Consider the following 15,771-nt stretch of genomic DNA (forward strand, 5'->3'; position numbering starts at 1 on the left):
CTGTTCTTGAGCCTGCTGGTTCGAGCATGGAGACTGCAGTCTCCTCCCAGAAGGCAGCAGGCTGAAGAGGCTGTGAGACGGGTGGGTGGGGTCGCCTGCAATCCTGGTGGCTTTGCGGGTGAGACGTGCGTTGTAAATGTCCAGAAGGGGGGGAAGAGAGACACCAATGATCTTCTCAGCTGCTCTCACAATGCACTGCAGAGTCTTACGGCAGGACACGGTGCAGGTGCTGTACCACACGGTGATGCAGCTGGACAGGATGCTCTCAATGGTGTCTCTGTAGAATGTGTGCATGATGGAGGGCGGGGCTCTTGCTCTCCTCAGTTTGCGGAGGAAGTAAAGGCGCTGGTGAGCTTTTTTGGCCAGTGATGCAGAGTTGAGGCTCCAGGACAGGTCTTTGGAGATGTGCACACCCAGGAACTTGGTGCTGCTCACCCTCTCCACTGCAGCACCGTCGATGGTCAGAGGAGCATGCTGGGTGTGCGTTCTCCTGTTGTGGAATTTTTTCCATTACCAAAGAGTGAAAATAAAGAGTGAGAAGATCTATTCAAAAAGGAACCCCAAGATCGATCTGGTCTCAATGAACATTTATTCGAAGGCAAGATAAGCGTTCGAAGACCCCTCTCTCACACGGTGAGGAGAGAAAGAGGCCCCGAGTAAAGGCAAACATGAAAACTTATACATTTCCATCACATTACACAGAACACTCCCCCATCACGCCACATAGAGCCACTGCCCACCTGGCAGGGTACAATCTATCCCCTAGTGTGAGAGAAGAGACTACATGACTATTTACCATCTCCCAAGGCTGAGAAGGAGTCCAGTGAGAAAGAGCCTGGGTGACTCTTCCCACATGTACAGAGTGTGAGAAACAGAATAAAGGGAACAAAATGATGGGAAACAAAACACCCAATATGCTGTGCATGTAGTATTCTAAGACATTTCAGATACATTTCATATGACAGATTCTATGAGACCTTCGTAGTACACATGGAGTAAAATTTTCCATAACACTCCTGAAGTCCACAACAATCGCCTTCATCTTCTCCACGTTCAGATGGAGATTATTGTCCTTGCACCACAAGGCCAGCCTGCTCACCTCACTCCTGTAGATTGTCTCATTGTTGTTGTTGATGAGACCCACCACAGTCGTGTCGTCTGCAAACTTAACGAAGAGGTTGGAGCTGGAAGATGGGGTGCAGTCATGGGTCAGCAGAGTGAAGAGGAGGGGGCTCAGCACACATCCTTGGGGGTCCCCTGTGTTCATCATGATGGTGCTGGAGGTGTTGCTGCCGACCCGAACTGCCTGTGGTTTCCCTGTCAGGAAGTCCAGCAGCCAGTTGCACATGGAGGTGTTTTGGCCCAGGTTGTCCAGTTTGTGGATGAGCTGCTGCGGGATGATGGTGTTGAATGCTGAGCTGAAGTCGATGAACAGCATTCTGACGTGGGAGTCCTTGGTCTCCAGGTGGGTGAGGGCTGAGTGGAGGGCAGTGGAGATGGCGTCGTCGGTCGATCAGTTAGGCCGATATGCAAACTGGTAGGTGTCCAGGGTGGAGGGGAGGGCAGACTTGATGTGCTGCATGACTAGCCGCTCGAAGCACTTCATGAGGATGGGGGTTGGTGCGACCGGGCGGTAGTCATTGTAGCAGGATGGAGACAACTTCTTGAGGACCTGGATGATGGTGGTGGCTTTGAAGCATGTGGGGACAACAGCTTGGCTCACTGAAGTGTTGAAGATGTCAATGAGGACATCTGTGAGCTCCTCAGCACAGTCTCTCAGGACACGACCTGGGATGTTGTCAGGACCTGGCGCTATCCGTGCATTTGTTCTCTTGAGGGATCGCATCACGCTATCCCGGGAAAGCGTCAGTACCTGGTCGCCAGGAGAAGGTGGCGTCTTCTGTGCTGGGGTGCTGTTGTCTGCCTCAAAACGAGCAAAGAAGTTGTTGAGGTTGTTTAGCAGAGAGGTGGAGCTGTCACAGGTCTGCGGAGGGGGCTTGTAGTACGTGATGGTCTGGACCCCCCACTACAGGTTCCTGGTGTCTCTGCTGTCGGTGAAACGGTCTGCGATCCTCCTGGAGTATTGCCTCTTGGCCAATCTGATGCCTCGTGACAGGTTGGCCCTGGCAGTTCTTAGGCCCACCGCGTCCCCAGCTCTGAAGGCAGTGTTCCTGGCCTTCAGGAGCCTGTGGACTTCACCTGTCAGCCATGTCTTCTGATTGGCCCGAATGGTGAAGGTCTTGGTGACCGTGACATCGTCCATGCACTTTTCCATGTAGGACGTGACGGTCTCAGTGTACTCCTGGAGGTTGGCCTGTATGCTGGCATTAGCATAACAGTGGTGTGGTCTGAGGCCCCGAGGTGGGGGAGGGGGAGGGCTTTGTAGGCCCCTTTGTTTACAGTGTAAACATTGTCCAGAATATTGTTGCCTCTAGTGGGAAACTTGATGTGGCCATGAAGTTGTGGAAGCACACTCTTGGGGTTTGCATGGTTGAAATCCCCAGCCAGGATGAGAAAGGCATCAGGGTGTGCTGTCTGCTGCTCACTGATGTGCTTGTGGAGTTCATACAGAGCCTCGCTCCTGCTGTTGGTGGAGCCAGGAGGGATGTATATTGCTACCAGCAATATGGCACTAAATTCCCTCGGCAGGTAGAATGGCTGGCATTTAATAACCATAAACTCCACAAGTGGTGAGCAGTGCTTACATACCACAACAGCATCACGGCACCAGGCATCACTGATGTAAACACACAGTCCCCCTGCCGCGGGTCTTCCCCCCCTCGACGAGCTCTCTGTCTACCCGGTAGCACGTTAGCACGGCTAGCTGAATGGCATGGTCCGGAACGCTGTCGTGAAGCCATGTCTCCACAAAAACAAAGACACAACACTCACTCACAGTCCTGGAAGTTGTTCAGAGTAAGCGAATGTAATCCAGTTTATTGTCCAGCGAGCGTACGTTGGCCAGAGTGATGGTCGGGATAGCCGGCCGGTGAGGGCTAGCCGCTAGTCTAGCCCGGATACCTCCGCGCTTCCCCCTCTTCTGCTTCCTTGTATTCCGACAGTGGCGCTTCCACTGTGGGCTGGTTGCAGGAGTGGGGGTCGGTGATCGAGCAGGCCTCCGGAGCAGACCGCAGTCCTGTAGCTCTTCCGTAACTACTGGATTTAACTTCGTATTTATGGTTTTTCCGATGTCGAGCAGAACCTCACGGGTGATTGTGCGCCTTGGGGTTAGTGGACGCGATGAAGACTGACAAATACACACAGATATACAACCTAAAAAACATAAAAACGCAGGTTTGCAGGGAGAGAGAGGAGCCGCTGCGTGCACCCACGCCGCCATCTTTTTCATTCTTCTCAATTGCCTCAGGATAACGTGTGTTTACACACAAGATGGTCAAGAGATATTGAAACCCCGATTTTGATTTCTGGAGAGGGCCCACACAGTCTACAATGAGTCTCTCAAAAGGCTCCCCTATTACAGGGATAGGCTGAAGGGGTGCTGGGGGAACCACGCCTCTCTCAAAAGGCTCCCCTATTACAGGGATAGGCTGAAGGGGTGCTGGGGGAACCACCACTTCTCTTCAGGAACTAAAAGGTTCAGGGACTTCTCTTCATACAACTAAAAGGTTCAGGGACGTCTCTTTAAAGAGATAAAAGGTTAAGGGACTTCTCTTCAGGAACTAAAAGGTTCAGGGACTTCTCTTCTGGAACTTAAAGGTTCAGGGCAGTCTCTTTAAAGAACTAAAAGGTTCAGGGACTTCTCTTCAGGAACTAAAAGGTTCAGGGACGTCTCTTCAAGAACTAAAAGGTTCAGGGACTTCTCTTCAGGAACTAAAAGGTTCAGGGACTTCTCTTCATAGAACTAAAAGTTTCAGGGACTTCTCTGCTCAGAACTAAAAGGTTCAGGGACTTCTCTGCTCAGAACTAAAAGGTTCAGGGACTTCTCTTCCAAGAACTAAAAGGTTCAGGGACTTCTCTTCAGGAACTAAAAGGTTCAGGGACTTCTCTTCATGCAACTAAAAGTTTCAGGGACTCCTCTTCAGACAACTAAAAGGTTCAGGGACATCTCTTTAAAGAGCTAAAAGGTTCAGGGACGTCTCTTCAGGAACTAAAAGGTTCAGGGACTTTTCAGGAACTAAATGGTTCAGGGACTTCTATTTATGAACTAAAAGGATCAGGGACTTCTCTGCTCAGAAATAAAAGGTTCAGGGACTTCTCTTCCAAGAACTAAAATGTTCAGGGACTTCTCTTCAGGAACTAAAAGGTTCAGGGACTTCTCTTCATGCAACTAAAAGGTTCAGGGACTTCTCTTCATACAACTAAAAGGTTCAGGGACGTCTCTTTAAAGAGATAAAAGGTTAAGGGACTTCTCTTCAGTAACTAAAAGGTTCAGGGACTTCTATTCATAGAACTAAAAGGTTCTGGGACTTCTCTGCTCAGAACTAAAAGGTTCAGGGACTTCTCTGCTCAGAACTAAAAGGTTCAGGGACTTCTCTTTAAAGAACTAAAATGTTCAGGGACTTCTCTTCAGGAACTAAAAGGTTCAGGGACTTCTCTTCATGCAACTAAAAGGTTCAGGGACTTCTCTTCATACAACTAAAAGGATCAGGGACGTCTCTTTAAAGAGAAAAAAGGTTGAGGGACTTCTCTTCAGGAACTAAAAGGTTCAGGGACTTCTCTTCGGGAACTTAAAGGTTCGGGGCCGTCTCTTTAAAGAACTAAAAGGTTCAGGGACTTCTCTTCAGGAACTAAAAGGTTCAGGGACTTCTATTCATAGAACTAAAAGGTTCAGGGACTTCTCTGCTCAGAACTAAAAGGTTCAGGGACTTCTCTGCTCAGAACTAAAAGGTTCAGGGACTTCTCTTCCAAGAACTAAAAGGTTCAGGGACTTCTCTTCCAAGAACTAAAAGGTTCAGGGACTTCTCTTCAGGAACTAAAAGGTTCAGGGACTTCTCTGCTCAGAAATAAAAGGTTCAGGGACTTCTCTTCCAAGAACTAAAATGTTCAGGGACTTCTCTTCAGGAACTAAATGGTTCAGGGACTTCTCTTCATGCAACTAAAAGGTTCAGGGACTTCTCTTCATACATCTAAAAGGTTCAGGGACGTCTCTTTAAAGAGATAAAAGGTTAAGGGACTTCTCTTCAGGAACTAAAAGGTTCAGGGACTTCTCTTCGGGAACTTAAAGGTTCAGGGCAGTCTCTTTAAAGAACTAAAAGGTTCAGGGACGTCTCTTCAGTAACTAAAAGGTTCAGGGACTCCTCTTCAGACAACTAAAAGGTTCAGGGACGTCTCTTCAGGAACTAAAAGGTTCAGGGACTTCTATTTATGAACTAAAAGGTTCAGGGACTTCTCTGCTCAGAAATAAAAGGTTCAGGGACATCTCTTCCAAGAACTAAAATGTTCAGGGACTTCTCTTCAGGAACTAAAAGGTTCAGGGACTTCTCTTCAGGAACTTAAAGGTTCAGGGACTTCTCTTCATAGAACTAAAAGTTTCAGGGACTTCTCATCAGGAACTAAAAGGTTCAGGGACGTCTCTTCAAGAACTAAAAGGTTCAGGGACTTCTCTTCATGCAACTAAAAGGTTCAGGGACTTCTCTTCATAGAACCAAAAGGTTCAGGGACTTCTCTTCCAAGAACTAAAAGGTTCAGGGACTTCTCTTCAGCAACAAAAAGTTTCAGGGACTTCTCTTCATACAACTAAAATGTTCAGGGACATCTCTTTAAAGAACTAAAAGGTTCAGGAACTTCTCTTCAGGAACTAAAAAGGTTCAGGGACTTCGCTTCTCAGACCTAAAAGGTTCAGGGACTTCTCTTCATGCAACTAAAAGGTTCAGGGACTTCTCTTTAAAGAGCTAAAAGGTACAGGAACATTTCTTCAGGAACTAAAAGTTACAGGGACTTCTCTGCATAGAACTAAAAGGTTCAGGGACTTCTCTTCAGGAAATGAAAGGTTCAGGGACTTCTCTTCATAAAACTAAAAGGTTCAGGGACGTCTCTTTAAAGAGCTAAAAGGTTCAGGGACTTCTATTCAGGAACTAAATGGTTCAGGGACTTCTCTTCAGGAACTGAAAGCTTCAGGGACTTCTCTTAGTAGAACTATAAGGTTCAGAGGCGTCTCTTAATAGAACTTAAAGGTTCAGGAACTTCTCTTCCAAGAACTAAAAGGTTCAGGGACTTCTCTTCAGGAACTAAAAGGTTCAGGGACTTCTCTTCATGCAACTAAAAGGTTCAGGGACTTCTCTTCATACAACTAAAAGGTTCAGGGACTTCTCTTCATACAACTAAAAGGTTCAGGGACGTCTCTTTAAAGAGATAAAAGGTTCAGGGACGTCTCTTCAGGAACTGAAAGCTTCAGGGACTTCTCTTAGTAGAACTAAAAGGTTCAGGGGCGTCTCTTTAAAGAACTTAAAGGTTCAGGGACTTCTCTTCAGGAACTAAAAGGTTCAGGGACTTCTCTTGATAGAACTAAAAGTTTCAGGGACTTCTCTTCAGGAACTAAAAGGTTCAGGGACGTCTCTTCAAGAACTAAAAGGTTCAGGGACTTCTCTTCAGGAACTAAAAGGTTCAGGGATTTCTCTTCATAGAACTAAAAGGTTCAGGGACTTCTCTGCTCAGAACTAAAAGGTTCAGGGACTTCTCTGCTCAGAACTAAAAGGTTCAGGGACCTCTCCTCCAAGAACTAAAAGGTTCAGGGACTTCTCTTCAGGAACTAAAAGGTTCAGGGACTTCTCTTCATGCAACTAAAAGGTTCAGGGACTCCTCTTCAGACAACTAAAAGGTTCAGGGATGTCTCTTTAAAGAGCTAAAAGGTTCCGGGAAAGCCTCTTCAGGAACTAAAAGGTTCAGGGACTTCTCTTCGGGAACTTGAAGGTTCAGCGGAATCTCTTTAAAGAACTAAAAGGTTCAGGGACTTCTTTTCAGGAACTAAATGGTTCAGGGACTTCTATTTATGAACTAAAAGGATCAGGGAATTCTCTGCTCAGAAATATAAGGTTCAGGGACTTCTCTTCCAAGAACTAAAATGTTCAGGGACTTCTCTTCAGGAACTAAAAGGTTCAGGGACTTCTCTTTATGAACTAAAAGGTTCAGGGACTTCTCTTTATACAACTAAAAGGTTCAGGGACGTCTCTTTAAAGAGATAAAAGGTTAAGGGACTTCTCTTCAGGAACTAAAAGGTTCAGGGACTTCTCTTCGGGAACTTAAAGGTTCAGGGCCGTCTCTTTAAAGAACTAAAAGTTTCAGGGACTTCTCTTCAGGAACTAAAAGGTTCAGGGACATCTCTTCAGGAACTAAAAGGTTCAGGGACTTCTATTCATAGAACTAAAAGGTTCAGGGACTTCTCTGCTCAGAACTAAAAGGTTCAGGGACTTCTCTTCCAAGAACTAAAATGTTCAGGGACTTCTCTTCAGGAACTAAAAGGTTCAGGGACTTCTCTTCATGCAACTAAAAGGTTCAGGGACTTCTCTTCATACAACTAAAAGGTTCAGGGACGTCTCTTTAAAGAGATAAAAGGTTAAGGGACTTCTCTTCAGGAACTAAAAGGTTCAGGGACTTCTCTTCGGGAACTTAAAGGTTCAGGGCCGTCTCTTTAAAGAACTAAAAGGTTCAGGGACTTCTCTTCAGGAACTAAAAGGTTCAGGGACTTCTATTCATAGAACTAAAAGGTTCAGGGACTTCTCTGCTCAGAACTAAAAGGTTCAGGGTCTTCTCTGCTCAGAACTAAAAGGTTCAGGGACTTCTCTTCCAAGAACTAAAATGTTCAGGGACTTCTCTTCAGGAACTAAAAGGTTCAGGGACTTCTATTCATAGAACTAAAAGGTTCAGGGACTTCTCTGCTCAGAACTAAAAGGTTCAGGGACTTCTCTGCTCAGAACTAAAAGGTTCAGGGACTTCTCTTCCAAGAACTAAAAGGTTCAGGGACTTCTCTTCCAAGAACTAAAAGGTTCAGGGACTTCTCTTCAGGAACTAAAAGGTTCAGGGACTTCTCTTCATACAACTAAAAGGTTCAGGGACGTCTCTTTAAAGAGATAAAAGGTTAAGGGACTTCTCTTCAGGAACTAAAAGGTTCAGGGACTTCTCTTCTGGAACTTAAAGGTTCAGGGCAGTCTCTTTAAAGAACTAAAAGGTTCAGGGACTTCTCTTCAGGAACTAAAAGGTTCAGGGACGTCTCTTCAAGAACTAAAAGGTTCAGGGACTTCTCTTCAGGAACTAAAAGGTTCAGGGACTTCTCTTCATAGAACTAAAAGTTTCAGGGACTTCTCTGCTCAGAACTAAAAGGTTCAGGGACTTCTCTGCTCAGAACTAAAAGGTTCAGGGACTTCTCTTCCAAGAACTAAAAGGTTCAGGGACTTCTCTTCAGGAACTAAAAGGTTCAGGGACTTCTCTTCATGCAACTAAAAGTTTCAGGGACTCCTCTTCAGACAACTAAAAGGTTCAGGGACATCTCTTTAAAGAGCTAAAAGGTTCAGGGACGTCTCTTCAGGAACTAAAAGGTTCAGGGACTTTTCAGGAACTAAATGGTTCAGGGACTTCTATTTATGAACTAAAAGGATCAGGGACTTCTCTGCTCAGAAATAAAAGGTTCAGGGACTTCTCTTCCAAGAACTAAAATGTTCAGGGACTTCTCTTCAGGAACTAAAAGGTTCAGGGACTTCTCTTCATGCAACTAAAAGGTTCAGGGACTTCTCTTCATACAACTAAAAGGTTCAGGGACGTCTCTTTAAAGAGATAAAAGGTTAAGGGACTTCTCTTCAGTAACTAAAAGGTTCAGGGACTTCTATTCATAGAACTAAAAGGTTCTGGGACTTCTCTGCTCAGAACTAAAAGGTTCAGGGACTTCTCTGCTCAGAACTAAAAGGTTCAGGGACTTCTCTTTAAAGAACTAAAATGTTCAGGGACTTCTCTTCAGGAACTAAAAGGTTCAGGGACTTCTCTTCATGCAACTAAAAGGTTCAGGGACTTCTCTTCATACAACTAAAAGGATCAGGGACGTCTCTTTAAAGAGAAAAAAGGTTGAGGGACTTCTCTTCAGGAACTAAAAGGTTCAGGGACTTCTCTTCGGGAACTTAAAGGTTCGGGGCCGTCTCTTTAAAGAACTAAAAGGTTCAGGGACTTCTCTTCAGGAACTAAAAGGTTCAGGGACTTCTATTCATAGAACTAAAAGGTTCAGGGACTTCTCTGCTCAGAACTAAAAGGTTCAGGGACTTCTCTGCTCAGAACTAAAAGGTTCAGGGACTTCTCTTCCAAGAACTAAAAGGTTCAGGGACTTCTCTTCCAAGAACTAAAAGGTTCAGGGACTTCTCTTCAGGAACTAAAAGGTTCAGGGACTTCTCTGCTCAGAAATAAAAGGTTCAGGGACTTCTCTTCCAAGAACTAAAATGTTCAGGGACTTCTCTTCAGGAACTAAATGGTTCAGGGACTTCTCTTCATGCAACTAAAAGGTTCAGGGACTTCTCTTCATACATCTAAAAGGTTCAGGGACGTCTCTTTAAAGAGATAAAAGGTTAAGGGACTTCTCTTCAGGAACTAAAAGGTTCAGGGACTTCTCTTCGGGAACTTAAAGGTTCAGGGCAGTCTCTTTAAAGAACTAAAAGGTTCAGGGACGTCTCTTCAGTAACTAAAAGGTTCAGGGACGTCTCTTCAGGAACTAAAAGGTTCAGGGACTTCTATTTATGAACTAAAAGGTTCAGGGACTTCTCTGCTCAGAAATAAAAGGTTCAGGGACATCTCTTCCAAGAACTAAAATGTTCAGGGACTTCTCTTCAGGAACTAAAAGGTTCAGGGACTTCTCTTCAGGAACTTAAAGGTTCAGGGACTTCTCTTCATAGAACTAAAAGTTTCAGGGACTTCTCATCAGGAACTAAAAGGTTCAGGGACGTCTCTTCAAGAACTAAAAGGTTCAGGGACTTCTTTTCATGCAACTAAAAGGTTCAGGGACTTCTCTTCATAGAACCAAAAGGTTCAGGGACTTCTCTTCCAAGAACTAAAAGGTTCAGGGACTTCTCTTCAGCAACAAAAAGTTTCAGGGACTTCTCTTCATACAACTAAAATGTTCAGGGACATCTCTTTAAAGAACTAAAAGGTTCAGGAACTTCTCTTCAGGAACTAAAAAGGTTCAGGGACTTCGCTTCTCAGACCTAAAAGGTTCAGGGACTTCTCTTCATGCAACTAAAAGGTTCAGGGACTTCTCTTTAAAGAGCTAAAAGGTACAGGAACATTTCTTCAGGAACTAAAAGTTACAGGGACTTCTCTGCATAGAACTAAAAGGTTCAGGGACTTCTCTTCAGGAAATGAAAGGTTCAGGGACTTCTCTTCATAAAACTAAAAGGTTCAGGGACGTCTCTTTAAAGAGCTAAAAGGTTCAGGGACTTCTATTCAGGAACTAAATGGTTCAGGGACTTCTCTTCAGGAACTGAAAGCTTCAGGGACTTCTCTTAGTAGAACTATAAGGTTCAGAGGCGTCTCTTAATAGAACTTAAAGGTTCAGGAACTTCTCTTCCAAGAACTAAAAGGTTCAGGGACTTCTCTTCAGGAACTAAAAGGTTCAGGGACTTCTCTTCATGCAACTAAAAGGTTCAGGGACTTCTCTTCATACAACTAAAAGGTTCAGGGACTTCTCTTCATACAACTAAAAGGTTCAGGGACGTCTCTTTAAAGAGATAAAAGGTTCAGGGACGTCTCTTCAGGAACTGAAAGCTTCAGGGACTTCTCTTAGTAGAACTAAAAGGTTCAGGGGCGTCTCTTTAAAGAACTTAAAGGTTCAGGGACTTCTCTTCAGGAACTAAAAGGTTCAGGGACTTCTCTTGATAGAACTAAAAGTTTCAGGGACTTCTCTTCAGGAACTAAAAGGTTCAGGGACGTCTCTTCAAGAACTAAAAGGTTCAGGGACTTCTCTTCAGGAACTAAAAGGTTCAGGGATTTCTCTTCATAGAACTAAAAGGTTCAGGGACTTCTCTGCTCAGAACTAAAAGGTTCAGGGACTTCTCTGCTCAGAACTAAAAGGTTCAGGGACCTCTCCTCCAAGAACTAAAAGGTTCAGGGACTTCTCTTCAGGAACTAAAAGGTTCAGGGACTTCTCTTCATGCAACTAAAAGGTTCAGGGACTCCTCTTCAGACAACTAAAAGGTTCAGGGATGTCTCTTTAAAGAGCTAAAAGGTTCCGGGAAAGCCTCTTCAGGAACTAAAAGGTTCAGGGACTTCTCTTCGGGAACTTGAAGGTTCAGCGGAATCTCTTTAAAGAACTAAAAGGTTCAGGGACTTCTTTTCAGGAACTAAATGGTTCAGGGACTTCTATTTATGAACTAAAAGGATCAGGGAATTCTCTGCTCAGAAATATAAGGTTCAGGGACTTCTCTTCCAAGAACTAAAATGTTCAGGGACTTCTCTTCAGGAACTAAAAGGTTCAGGGACTTCTCTTCATGAACTAAAAGGTTCAGGGACTTCTCTTCATACAACTAAAAGGTTCAGGGACGTCTCTTTAAAGAGATAAAAGGTTAAGGGACTTCTCTTCAGGAACTAAAAGGTTCAGGGACTTCTCTTCGGGAACTTAAAGGTTCAGGGCCGTCTCTTTAAAGAACTAAAAGTTTCAGGGACTTCTCTTCAGGAACTAAAAGGTTCAGGGACATCTCTTCAGGAACTAAAAGGTTCAGGGACTTCTATTCATAGAACTAAAAGGTTCAGGGACTTCTCTGCTCAGAACTAAAAGGTTCAGGGACTTCTCTTCCAAGAACTAAAATGTTCAGGGACTTCTCTTCAGGAACTAAAAGGTTCAGGGACTTCTCTTCATGCAACTAAAAGGTTCAGGGACTTCTCTTCATACAACTAAAAGGTTCAGGGACGTCTCTTTAAAGAGATAAAAGGTTAAGGGACTTCTCTTCAGTAACTAAAAGGTTCAGGGACTTCTATTCATAGAACTAAAAGGTTCTGGGACTTCTCTGCTCAGAACTAAAAGGTTCAGGGACTTCTCTGCTCAGAACTAAAAGGTTCAGGGACTTCTCTTTAAAGAACTAAAATGTTCAGGGACTTCTCTTCAGGAACTAAAAGGTTCAGGGACTTCTCTTCATGCAACTAAAAGGTTCAGGGACTTCTCTTCATACAACTAAAAGGATCAGGGACGTCTCTTTAAAGAGAAAAAAGGTTGAGGGACTTCTCTTCAGGAACTAAAAGGTTCAGGGACTTCTCTTCGGGAACTTAAAGGTTCGGGGCCGTCTCTTTAAAGAACTAAAAGGTTCAGGGACTTCTCTTCAGGAACTAAAAGGTTCAGGGACTTCTATTCATAGAACTAAAAGGTTCAGGGACTTCTCTGCTCAGAACTAAAAGGTTCAGGGACTTCTCTGCTCAGAACTAAAAGGTTCAGGGACTTCTCTTCCAAGAACTAAAAGGTTCAGGGACTTCTCTTCCAAGAACTAAAAGGTTCAGGGACTTCTCTTCAGGAACTAAAAGGTTCAGGGACTTCTCTGCTCAGAAATAAAAGGTTCAGGGACTTCTCTTCCAAGAACTAAAATGTTCAGGGACTTCTCTTCAGGAACTAAATGGTTCAGGGACTTCTCTTCATGCAACTAAAAGGTTCAGGGACTTCTCTTCATACATCTAAAAGGTTCAGGGACGTCTCTTTAAAGAGATAAAAGGTTAAGGGACTTCTCTTCAGGAACTAAAAGGTTCAGGGACTTCTCTTCGGGAACTTAAAGGTTCAGGGCAGTCTCTTTAAAGAACTAAAAGGTTCAGGGACGTCTCTTCAGTAACTAAAAGGTTCAGGGACGTCTCTTCAGGAACTAAAAGGTTCAGGGACTTCTATTTATGAACTAAAAGGTTCAGGGACTTCTCTGCTCAGAAATAAAAGGTTCAGGGACATCTCTTCCAAGAACTAAAATGTTCAGGGACTTCTCTTCAGGAACTAAAAGGTTCAGGGACTTCTCTTCAGGAACTTAAAGGTTCAGGGACTTCTCTTCATAGAACTAAAAGTTTCAGGGACTTCTCATCAGGAACTAAAAGGTTCAGGGACGTCTCTTCAAGAACTAAAAGGTTCAGGGACTTCTCTTCATGCAACTAAAAGGTTCAGGGACTTCTCTTCATAGAACCAAAAGGTTCAGGGACTTCTCTTCCAAGAACTAAAAGGTTCAGGGACTTCTCTTCAGCAACAAAAAGTTTCAGGGACTTCTCTTCATACAACTAAAATGTTCAGGGACATCTCTTTAAAGAACTAAAAGGTTCAGGAACTTCTCTTCAGGAACTAAAAAGGTTCAGGGACTTCGCTTCTCAGACCTAAAAGGTTCAGGGACTTCTCTTCATGCAACTAAAAGGTTCAGGGACTTCTCTTTAAAGAGCTAAAAGGTACAGGAACATTTCTTCAGGAACTAAAAGTTACAGGGACTTCTCTGCATAGAACTAAAAGGTTCAGGGACTTCTCTTCAGGAAATGAAAGGTTCAGGGACTTCTCTTCATAAAACTAAAAGGTTCAGGGACGTCTCTTTAAAGAGCTAAAAGGTTCAGGGACTTCTATTCAGGAACTAAATGGTTCAGGGACTTCTCTTCAGGAACTGAAAGCTTCAGGGACTTCTCTTAGTAGAACTATAAGGTTCAGAGGCGTCTCTTAATAGAACTTAAAGGTTCAGGAACTTCTCTTCCAAGAACTAAAAGGTTCAGGGACTTCTCTTCAGGAACTAAAAGGTTCAGGGACTTCTCTTCATGCAACTAAAAGGTTCAGGGACTTCTCTTCATACAACTAAAAGGTTCAGGGACTTCTCTTCATACAACTAAAAGGTTCAGGGACGTCTCTTTAAAGAGATAAAAGGTTCAGGGACGTCTCTTCAGGAACTGAAAGCTTCAGGGACTTCTCTTAGTAGAACTAAAAGGTTCAGGGGCGTCTCTTTAAAGAACTTAAAGGTTCAGGGACTTCTCTTCAGGAACTAAAAGGTTCAGGGACTTCTCTTGATAGAACTAAAAGTTTCAGGGACTTCTCTTCAGGAACTAAAAGGTTCAGGGACGTCTCTTCAAGAACTAAAAGGTTCAGGGACTTCTCTTCAGGAACTAAAAGGTTCAGGGATTTCTCTTCATAGAACTAAAAGGTTCAGGGACTTCTCTGCTCAGAACTAAAAGGTTCAGGGACTTCTCTGCTCAGAACTAAAAGGTTCAGGGACCTCTCCTCCAAGAACTAAAAGGTTCAGGGACTTCTCTTCAGGAACTAAAAGGTTCAGGGACTTCTCTTCATGCAACTAAAAGGTTCAGGGACTCCTCTTCAGACAACTAAAAGGTTCAGGGATGTCTCTTTAAAGAGCTAAAAGGTTCCGGGAAAGCCTCTTCAGGAACTAAAAGGTTCAGGGACTTCTCTTCGGGAACTTGAAGGTTCAGCGGAATCTCTTTAAAGAACTAAAAGGTTCAGGGACTTCTTTTCAGGAACTAAATGGTTCAGGGACTTCTATTTATGAACTAAAAGGATCAGGGAATTCTCTGCTCAGAAATATAAGGTTCAGGGACTTCTCTTCCAAGAACTAAAATGTTCAGGGACTTCTCTTCAGGAACTAAAAGGTTCAGGGACTTCTCTTCATGAACTAAAAGGTTCAGGGACTTCTCTTCATACAACTAAAAGGTTCAGGGACGTCTCTTTAAAGAGATAAAAGGTTAAGGGACTTCTCTTCAGGAACTAAAAGGTTCAGGGACTTCTCTTCGGGAACTTAAAGGTTCAGGGCCGTCTCTTTAAAGAACTAAAAGTTTCAGGGACTTCTCTTCAGGAACTAAAAGGTTCAGGGACATCTCTTCAGGAACTAAAAGGTTCAGGGACTTCTATTCATAGAACTAAAAGGTTCAGGGACTTCTCTGCTCAGAACTAAAAGGTTCAGGGACTTCTCTTCCAAGAACTAAAATGTTCAGGGACTTCTCTTCAGGAACTAAAAGGTTCAGGGACTTCTCTTCATGCAACTAAAAGGTTCAGGGACTTCTCTTCATACAACTAAAAGGTTCAGGGACGTCTCTTTAAAGAGATAAAAGGTTAAGGGACTTCTCTTCAGGAACTAAAAGGTTCAGGGACTTCTCTTCGGGAACTTAAAGGTTCAGGGCCGTCTCTTTAAAGAACTAAAAGGTTCAGGGACTTCTCTTCAGGAACTAAAAGGTTCAGGGACGTCTCTTCAAGAACTAAAAGGTTCAGGGACTTCTCTTCAGGAACTAAAAGGTTCAGGGATTTCTCTTCATAGAACTAAAAGGTTCAGGGACTTCTCTGCTCAGAACTAAAAGGTTCAGGGACTTCTCTGCTCAGAACTAAAAGGTTCAGGGACCTCTCCTCCAAGAACTAAAAGGTTCAGGGACTTCTCTTCAGGAACTAAAAGGTTCAGGGACTTCTCTTCATGCAACTAAAAGGTTCAGGGACTCCTCTTCAGACAACTAAAAGGTTCAGGGATGTCTCTTTAAAGAGCTAAAAGGTTCCGGGAAAGCCTCTTCAGGAACTAAAAGGTTCAGGGACTTCTCTTCGGGAACTTGAAGGTTCAGCGGAATCTCTTTAAAGAACTAAAAGGTTCAGGGACTTCTTTTCAGGAACTAAATGGTTCAGGGACTTCTATTTATGAACTAAAAGGATCAGGGAATTCTCTGCTCAGAAATATAAGGTTCAGGGACTTCTCTTCCAAGAACTAAAATGTTCAGGGACTTCTCTTCAGGAACTAAAAGGTTCAGGGACTTCTCTTCATGAACTAAAAGGTTCAGGGACTTCTCTTCATACAACTAAAAGGTTCAGGGACGTCTCTTTAAAGAGATAAAAGGTTAAGGGACTTCTCTTCAGGAACT

Source organism: Symphodus melops (assembly GCF_947650265.1).
Source record: "Symphodus melops genome assembly, chromosome: 21".
Classification (NCBI taxonomy): Eukaryota; Metazoa; Chordata; class Actinopteri; order Labriformes; family Labridae; genus Symphodus; species Symphodus melops.